The sequence below is a fragment of the Mesoplodon bidens genome (genome assembly GCF_964165515.1).
Source record: "Mesoplodon bidens genome assembly, chromosome: 7".
In the NCBI taxonomy this organism is placed as follows: domain Eukaryota; kingdom Metazoa; phylum Chordata; class Mammalia; order Artiodactyla; family Ziphiidae; genus Mesoplodon; species Mesoplodon bidens.
The window spans coordinates 75,145,238-75,154,765 of NC_138164.1; the positions used below are offsets into that span (position 1 = coordinate 75,145,238).

Genomic DNA, 9,528 nt, shown 5'->3' on the forward strand with positions numbered 1-9,528 from the left:
TTTAGGTCACCACAGAGCACTGAGTAGATTTCCCTGTGCTATACAGTAGAGGTTCTCATTAGTTTTCTATTTTATACATAGTATCAATAGTGTATATATGCCAACCCCAATCTCCCAGTTTATCCCACATCCCCTTCCCCCTTGGTCTCCCTAAATTTGTTCTCTATGTCTGTGTCTCTATTTCTGCTTTGCAAGTAAGATCATCTATCCGTTTATTTAGATTCCACATATATGTGTTAATATATGGTATTTGTTTTTCTCTTTCTGACTTACTTCACTCTCTATGATAGTCTCTAGGTCCATCTACATCTCTACAAATGACCCAATTTTGTTCCTTTTTATGGCTGAGTAATATTCCATTATATACATGTACCACATCTTCTTTATCCATTCCTCTCTTGATGGACATTTAGGTTGCTTCCATGACCTAGCTATTGTAAACAGTGTTACAATGAACATTGGAGTGCATGTGCCTTTTTGAATTATGGTTTTCTCTGGGTATACTAAAAATAGAACTACCATATGACCCAGCAATACCACTACTGGGCCTATACCCAGAGACAACCATAATAGTTATGGTTCTGATGTGCCTGTGAGAGGAGGTGAGCACAGAGTCTTTCTACTCTGCCATCTTGCACAGTTTCCTTATGTTATTATTGAGTATCTTTCTTTCCTCTTTGACTTTTAATTTTACAAATACATCCTTATTATATCAATAGTCTATTATTGGTCTGTCTGCTCCTATGTTTCTAGGTATTCTTGCATAAGTCCTCAAAGATTTGATATTTGTATCATCATAATATATTTAATATACAGTAGATATTCACTCTCTAAATTCTACTTTTTAAAAATTGGCCCTAATATACTCACATTATTTTTCTTCAATCTTAAAATATTGTTCAAGTTAGGTTTTACTTTTGTGATTTTTAGAAGAATTAATCTTAAATGCTTAACATTAGAAAAAATTATGACTACATTATTTGTCATTTTGGATGTATATAGAAATTTTCCAGGTATAAGTGGAAATGAGGAGTTCTTTGTGTGGTTAATGACACTAAGAAGAGGGAGGAAGAAGGTGTGTTCTTGGAATAGAAGAGCTTGGTTGAAGTATGAGGTAGAGATGTTGAAGAAGCAAGAGATTAAACAGGAAAAAGCTGGGGACACATGGTGTCAGAACTACGTGCTAGGGTGGAAATTCTTCTGATCCCTGTGAGGAATGAGAATTACCCCCAAAGAGATGTTTCAATAACTCAGGAAAGTCAATATGAGCCCAAATGGTAAACTCTTTTTCTTTTCCATTACAGTGTTTTTTTAACATCTTTATTGGAGTATAATTGCCTTACAAAGATGTGCTAGTTTCTGCTGTATAACAAAGAGAATCAGCTATATGTATACGTATATATATATACGTATACATGTATATATACGTATACATATATAGGAAGAAATGGACAAATATATATATAGGAAGAAATGGAAGAAATGTATATATACATCAAATACATATATATGTATATATATTGACTGTCTCTGTGGATGGACTTGGGGTACAGAGAGGAGCCAGAAATTACTGCACGAGATGCTTTTTTCCCAACCGGTCTTACTTTGTATTGAAGAGGGAAGGAAAGAAGAAAGGCAATGAAAGGGCACAGGGAGAAGAGCCCTTCCATTTGATGAAGATGCCATGGCCTTTTGCTGGGAAGTTCTTTGTTCAGGTTGTGAAAAAAGCTCAGCAGGAATCTGAGCCAGAGGATTCCCCTGAAGTAGGTGAGCTGGAGCCACTGTCCTCAGACTCACAATTTTCATCTTCATCCCCACTGCTGTGGTCTGAGGAGTTGCTGCCTTTCTCCTCTTCTTCCTCTTCCTTATTTTCCTTTGATCTCCCTGAGGCAGGAAAATATTCTCCAATCGTGTCTGATGATTCTGTCTCTGGAGCCTGAATCCCCTGGCCCAATCCAATCCCTCCCTGCAGATTCCCTGATGATGGGGACTGCAGATCCATCCTCCTAATCTTGGGATTAGGGCCTCCCATCATGCTCATGTTCTTACGCTTCAAATAGGTTGTCTCTCTGTAATAAGCATGTTCTTCAGGAGACAGACTCTTGAGTCAGAGATCAAGGTCCACCTTGTACAGTTTCTGCAGCTCCTCAGCCTGTTTCTTATAATGCTCCTTCTGGTTCTGTGGGACATGTTGCCAGCATCTACTAATATCTACCATGCGCTCCCTCAGGGCAACCCTTTCAGCTCCCTACTCAACTACAAATCCTGGTGGAAATTGTGATAGCCATTCATAGGTGGCTTCTTGGGCTCTTCATGAATAAACTGTTTTGAGGAGGAGAACACTTGTTTCACATTTCCCTGAAACTTCTTTGGCACTTTGATTTGGCTTCCTTTGGGGACATCAGATTTCGTGGAGTTCTGGACTAGATCAGGGTGTTGTTCTCTGAACAGAGTCATTTTCTCCTTAAACTTCTGTTTCTCCTTCTAGAAATCTTGACTATATTTCAGCTTCAGCTGCTCTGGCAGCTTCTTGTACTCCTCAGACAGAACCTTGGTCAGCTCCTTGTTGCTCAGCTTAGGGTGTTTTTCGGTGTACTGGAGTCACATCTTTTTGAAAAAGCAGAGGTAAGCTGTCAAGGGCTTCTTGGGTAAATCAGGATGCTTCTTGTGTTTTCTCCATTTGTAAGGATTGTTAACTTTTTCCTTTGCTTCCAGTACTAATTCTTTCAAAGAGTGAAACTTTCTCAAGTTATAAGAAATTTCTAACCATTTAAGTTTGCACATTTCCCCAGGAAAATCTTTAAAAGCTACTTTTTCCCAGTCCATCAGTGACTGGGTTGTTTTGAACATGTTCCTGTCATTGGATGGAATGTTGTTCACCATATATTCCAATAACTTCACAATATCTTCTTTGGACCAGTCATCCTGGCCTTTAGGCAACACCATTTCTTGTTCTTTGGGATACTTATATCGTCTCAGCAGTTCAAACACCTCAGCAAATCTCCAGCTTCTTCACTCTCAAGATTCAGCAGGTGAGTTATTTCTGGAAGTCCTGCAGTGTGTGTGATTTCTATGTTTCTGAAGTGAAAGAAAAAAAAAGGTTCTCTCCTATGTGATACACAAGAAAAGCACACCCCACCTGGGATATGTCCCTTCTATCATTTAATTTACCTTTAAAAATGTAAATGAAAACAGGCCCAAATTCTGAGTTGAGATTCACGTTGAGCATTAAGAACTCCTTTTGTACAATTAAAAATCCTCAGGCCCCATTCCAACATGCCTTCCAATCAATCTCACCACAGCTTGTTTTAACTACAAATGAACAAAACTAAAGACTGACTGCTCACTCAAGGGGCATAGGATAAGAGAAAATGAAGGGAACTTTAAAAATGAAAATGCCTGAAAAGGAAAGGGCTTTGAAATAGCAATGAGATACCACAACACATGTATAAGAATGGTCAAATTCCCAAAACAAGGACATCACTGAATACTGAGAGGATGTGGAGAATCAGGAACTTTGATTCATGGCTGATGGGAATACAAACTAGTACAGGCATTCTGAAAGACAATAAGGCAGTTTGTTACAAAACTAAATATCCTCTTACCATGTAATTCGGTAATCATGCTCCTTTGTATTTGCCCAAATCAGTTGAAAACCTGTATTCATTAAAAAACAAAAAACAAAACCTGCACAGGGATGTTTATAGCAGCTCTGCTCATTATTGTCAAAACTTGAAAGCAACCAAGATGTCCTTAGGTAGGTGAATGGATAAAGAAATTCTGGTACATCCAGACAAGGGAATAGTATTCATTCAAGAAATGAGCCATCAAGCCAGCAAGACACATGGCATATACTTGAATGCATATCCTTAAGTGAAAGAAGCTAATCTGAAAAGTCTACATGCTTCATGAGCCCTACTATAAGACATTCTGGAAAAAGTAAAAATATGATGACAGTAAAATAATCAGTGGTTGCAAAGGGTTGAGGCTGGGGGTACTAATGAATAGGTGATCACAAAAGATTTTTAGGGCAGTGTAACTCTTCTGTATATTATAAAGGTGGATACATGATTCCACATGTTCACTATACATCAGTCAAAACCTACAGAATATATAACACCAAGAGTGAACACTAACGTAAAACCATGGACTTTGGGTGATAATTAAGTGCCAGTGTAGGTTCTTCAATTGTAATAAACACACCACTCTGGTACAGTGTATGATGATGGGGGACACTGTGCGTGTGTTTATTTGGAGGAGGCAGGAGGTATATGGGAACTCTCTGTACGTTCTACTCAATTTCTACTGTGAATCGAATCTTCTCTAAAACAGTAACACTCCATAGGATTCCAGAGCATAGCTACCTTCTAAGGAGGGTCCTGATGGCCATGGACTGAATGTGCAACTGAGGAGCTAGAAATAGAAATGAGACAAGCCTAGAAGACCCTCCAGGCTTGCATACTGCTGTGAGCACTTCATGGATTAGTCATGAACACTTGAACCTTAAGTTAATGATTGATTTATAGATTTTGCTGGACTCTGTCCATTAGAATAAATGCATTCTATTGAGCCATACTTATTGTCTTTAAATGGAAAGGATTTAATGAAAATTATGGAATATTTAGAGTGTTTATTTTCTTAACTTTATCAGTCTTTAAGCCATAGTGAAAGCGTTACCTGCTTCTGAAAACTCTCTACAAAATACCTGGTACTTACTAGAATTTAAACAAGTGGAAGAACTGTTACAGTGCAAAATTTTCTCATATCCATTTATCCAATTAGTTGGATAGAAAAGACATCTTTTCTAACTTCATATCTGTGGTACATAATAAGATCTTGCCCCAAACACCTTGAATAGTCTCTTAGGATATTCCTCTAGTGTAAGACTAAACTTTCTCAAATATATGGTAACTAAGAAAAAAGGTGGAAAATTATATAAAATCACCTTTACAAATGAAAAGTGGAATATTTGAAATCTGAATCTGGAGAGGAAAAAATGTTTTCTTTCCAATTATTGTAAAAGATAAGATAATGTATTTAAAACAATGAAGGTTGAAATACAGTTGTGCTGTAGTTTTTGTGTGTGGCACTTTTACGAGTGAGGCATTTTTCCAAATAGCTTACATTTACTATTATCCCAGGACTTAGATGAGGAAACTAAAAACATTAAGAGAGTTTATTTACTTACCTAAATTACAAAAAAGGTAAAAAAAAATAATATTAAAAAAAGATTTTAAGAAGAACTTTTCAGAAAACAAAAGAGAAATTATATACTATAAGATACATTAATATGTTATATTAGGTATAATGTAGGAGAAATTAAAACTCAATGGAAGATGAGGGAATACAAGTGAAAGGTAGGATGATGGTTTTATATGTTTTAAAAATAGATTCCATTCATCGGGAAAGTGGGAAATAATTTATCACAGATAGCTCAATCATTTAATGAATGATTTCATTAAATTGTTCATTAGTTAGGGGATACTAACAATATTATCAGCCTGGTGAGTGGAACCTACAAGGAGTTGAGGTTCCCAAAGGCTTGCAACAGTGGGAAACTGAACCTGAAGGGGAAAAACAGCTTCTAGATGAAATTCAGGGATTACTAATATGTTTGTATATCTTGAGAAGAGGTTTCAGTTCAGAGTTTCAGGTTGAGTGTGTGATAGGTTTAGAGAAAACCACAGAAAATAAACTTGTAAACTGCAGAATGAAGATGTTATAAGAAACAGGAATTGTACTCACAGTACAGCTCTTGGCTGAGCTACGTCTTTTTTTAACAGAAGAGAATAACTGATATAATTAATCTAACGAACATATCGTGGAAGTACGATAGGAAGGTGAAAGGAAGAGAAGTGTAACCATGTATGTAAGGGTCAAGGAGCTAAAGACCTAGATATCTCATTTCTGGTAACATCAGTAGATATTGTTTATATTAATGTATATTAAATACAATCATATACAATAAGACAGGTATTCTCTGTTTTGGTAGAGATATAAAGATGACAAAAACATATCTCTCAACGGAAGCTCACAGATATGAACAAATAAGATATCAATAGAAAACTGCCATTATGGAGAAATGTGCAGGTCCTTCAGGAGCTGGCAGGGGAAGCACTTCTTTGCATTTTGTCTCCTGCACTCATACACAAAAATAGTCTTCTTACCACCGATTGATAGAGCAACTTGAGAAAAAAAAATGACATTACATACACAGTATACCTATACTAAACAAAATTATTGTTCAATATTCTATTCTGTTAAAAACTCATTCCCATCTATCACTAATAAAAATAATTCATTAGCAGTGTATTAGTCTCTTTTTAACTACAACCATTAGTTTTGAGAATTCAAACAATTGAATTTTCTCTGCTCTTTGACATTGACACCCATGAATTTAAGTGACCTTAATGTAAAGGGAATCCATTTCTTAGACTAGCAGATCAATATATTCCCAATCATATCAGATTGACTATCCTATCACAAGTGTTTTCACATTTGGAAATATGAAAATTCCAAGTTAAAATAAAAACCAATGCCATCTGATATATTGTGCTTTCAAATAAATGACAGAAATTAATCAAAATTCCCACTTCTATATCAGAGTGAGTGCAGAAGTTCCTCTGCTTTCTGGTACTCAGTGTGTCACCAGTGTTACATTTTCGCAGCCATCACCAGTTGCTGGATTGTCATGGGGCACTTTAAAGACCAAAGCTGCAAACTTTCCTGAAGAATCATTACTCTTCACCTTCTATAGCGCAGGTTCCCAACCAAGTTTTAGGTATCATGCCAAATGGAAAAACTACCTGTCTAGGATTTCCCCTCTAGAAACCCACATTTTACTTTTACACCATAGAAATCATAAATTAGCAGAAACATTCATATTCCTTTATAAATTTCAAACATTTGTAGGTATTATAATTCTATGGCTACAGAGTAAACTGAAAGTAATTACATAGTTTTTATTAACTAGGAATATTTCATCCACCTGAGAAATTCTTAAGTCTGCTGACTGTTAAATTAAAAAAAAAATTTTATGTTTAAGGGAAAGAAATATTAAGTCCTCTACTCAGAAAATTTTACTCACGAGAAGATTGTAGAATGGGTCTCATCGATGCTGGTAGGAAAATCCATCCAATCAGGTCAGGGGTTCTATGTTCTCTTGGATGGGTCAGCAGCTGTAACTTTCAGAGTTTTCCATAGTCCAGCCAACTCCAAATGACTCTGAACAGAAGAAACATTGCAGGTTAGTCCTTGAGTAGAAAATAGAGACTACATCTCTGAATTCTACCTCTTTTCCTTTCTCACCTTGACTCTATGGAAATTGTCACTTGCAAAAACACTGCTCAAAAAATAATTGAGAATTATGGGTACTACTTATGCAACTATTTTATCTTGTGCTTTTTTGTTGGTGCTAAGGGGAAATAGACTTCTGCCTATCCCCTTCTGAAATACAGAATAAGTTTTGGGTTAAATTTATATTTCCATAATTTCATCCACAAAATTAAATTACATATATTATAAATGAATTATAGTAACCATAGAGTAGGATCATTCATCTTTAAATTTCTATTATAGAATCAATATTTAAAAGGCATCCATTTTTTTGAGATATATCACAAAATATTATCAGTGAAATCATATATTATGGGCAATAGTTAAACCTTTTCATATTTTCTTCCTTCATTATACACAAACATACACACACAACTCACTGTCATATATATATGTACTCATGTATGCCAATTAAATATTGTAGAGGAGAACTTTTAATTCAGTTTCATCCAGATGCTTCTGCTTTCCTTGGTGCTAATACTGAGAAAATGATATTTTTCAACACAAAGAAAAATCATTAGTTGGGTATAATATTCACTTATGGGGTAATTTTTGTGGTGTGTCTGTCTTATACTTCCTAGCAAATGATTTCTTTCTGTCATTACCTCTAATACTTGGGGGAAAATGTTGACTCTTCCTTTGAATGTTGGTCTGTTACGAATTAGGGACTCATTGTTAGTATTGCTAGTATTTAATTTTTAAGGACCAGCCTTAGTGCACTGGACACAGAAGACATTGGATGTCAGAACTGTTGCTTATCATGAGAACTCTCCAGGTTCTGCTGTTTCTTTGCTGTTTGTTTCACTTTATGCCACAGCAGTTCCCACAGGACAATACAAAGTGCAGACATATAATTGTTCCTTCAGTTACCCAAATATTAATGGGAGTCACTCTGCTTCTTAAGAAATAGAAATATTTGGCTCAAAATGCTCCATGCAGATAATGTTCAAAGTCCTCCCTAACATTTCCACTAAATCTGTGGGACTCATCTTTTTTTAACAGCATCAGAATCAATTCAGGCTCTGGAACCTATCAGAGACCTAAGTCAGCCACAGCTGTTCAGAATTCTCCTAGATTCAGATAAATAATAACTCCCTTTCTTTGATTTCAATATTTAAAAATCACAAAAAAGTCTTCTAAGCACATAAAATTAAAAGTATTACCTATTATAATTTTTATATTGTCCCATTATAGCTTTTCCAGATTCTTGGTACTCACTGCCTTCCCCTATGGTGCTTGGCTCTCCTCTCTTCAAATGTCCCCTCTGCTCTTTCCACAAACACAGATCCCCACTCTTTTTATTTCTAGGCAGTTATTGTTGTCCTTATATCATAGGCACTGGCTCATATTCACGACTTAGACACTGAAACATAGTATGAAATATTACACACAGAAGACAATCCCATATGAGATTTTAGACATGTCTTTTTTTCTGCAGAAAGAATTGATTCTCAAATTTGATGGGACTAAGCTGGACACAAGTCATCCCTGAGATCTTCACTGTGAGGATTTAGCTGTGAATCTATCATCCCATGAGGTTCTACTCGCAAACCATCAAAACAGAAAAGAGAAAATGCCAGGCAAGTGCAACGTGAAAGCCTGCTCCTGAAGTGACATCCTCGATAGATATCACAAAAGAGAAACAGGGGCATAGAACAGAACTGAGAGGAAAAGCAGACCCAGCTGTGGAGATTCAGAGACTCAGGTCTGAATCAGGCTTCCACCTATCACACACACAAAATTCGTGATAGGAAAAACACTGATTTATGTGGATATTTTGCAGATCCTCAATTATGCTATATAAATCCTTCCAGAATTTGCCTTTTTCATTAGAGAAATATGTCATGAAGTACTTTCATATCAGTGCATGCAAAGATTGTATACTTTTCATCTTCTGTTTAATATTACACTGTATGGATTTAACAGTTCATATGGAGATTCAATTATTCATGTGTTTATCTTTTTAGTAAACTTTTAAATTTTATTCTGGAATATTTTTAGAATTGCAAAAAAGTTGAAAAAAAGATACAGAGATTTATCATATACGCCCTCACGTAGTTTCTTTTTCCCTTAAAATTATCATCTTTTATTTTATGCAACATTTGTCAAAACTAGGAAATCAATATTGACATGTTACTATTATCTCCAAATTTTTAAATTCCAAACTTTATTTAGATTGCACCAGTTTTCATA

At 35.7% G+C, this 9,528-nt stretch overlaps 1 pseudogene across 1 annotated transcript; it reads right to left on the reverse strand.

The window, feature by feature from the left end:
* Window positions 1-1,729: 1,729 nt before the first annotated feature.
* On the reverse strand, window positions 1,730-2,946 carry LOC308620801 (upstream-binding factor 1-like protein 1; annotated as a pseudogene). The gene has a single exon. The product of its transcript is annotated as an upstream-binding factor 1-like protein 1 (transcript).
* Window positions 2,947-9,528: the final 6,582 nt, after the last annotated feature.